The sequence below is a fragment of the Orycteropus afer genome, unplaced genomic scaffold (assembly GCF_000298275.1).
Source record: "Orycteropus afer afer isolate SDZICR_OR568_19922 unplaced genomic scaffold, OryAfe1.0 scaffold00026, whole genome shotgun sequence".
NCBI classification, from domain to species: domain Eukaryota; kingdom Metazoa; phylum Chordata; class Mammalia; order Tubulidentata; family Orycteropodidae; genus Orycteropus; species Orycteropus afer.
The window spans coordinates 12,341,960-12,342,680 of NW_006921613.1; positions in this window are offsets into that span (position 1 = coordinate 12,341,960).

A 721-nucleotide genomic window follows, 5' to 3' on the forward strand; every position below is an offset into this window, starting at 1 on the left:
TGGCAAAACTGGATATCCATTTGCAGAGAAATGAAACAAGATCTGTACTTCATACCATACACAAAAACTAACTCCAGATGGATCAAAGATTTCAATGTGAAACCTAAAACTATAAATTTCCTCAAGAATAAACTAGGGACAAATTTAGGGGCCCTAACATATGGCTGTGGACCTTCTGCTGTCCTGAGGGTTCAGCCATTTTGATTGTTTACATGTGGCAGCCATTTTGGATATTTAAAGTGACCAAGAGTGCAGCCATTTTGAATGTTTACAAGCAGCGGCTATTTTGGATATTTAAAGTTACTGAAAAAGGCAAAGGGAACTGGAACAGATCGAGAAGTCAGCCTCAGGGACACAGGTGAGGAGACGGAACCCAAGCCACCCCCCATAAGCAGCAAGGCAAGAAGGCAGGGAGAAGACAGAAAAGGTAAAAAGGGGACTGGAATAGATCAAGGAGTCAGCTGCAGGGATCCAGGTAAGGGTGGTTGGAGGGGTCCAACAGCTAAGGGAGACAAACTTGTCTGTTGGTTTGTCCTACTGTGGTGACGTGTTGCTGTGAGACTTGAGGCTGTGCCACTGGTGTTTCAAACCCAGTGGGGTGCCCCTGTTGCACAGGTATCAGCCCAGCTTGCAGACTGAGACAGACTAGGAAGAAGGAGGAAGCCATCCACTTCTCAAAGAATTGGCCAGGGAAAAACTTATGAATAGCAGAGAAACACTG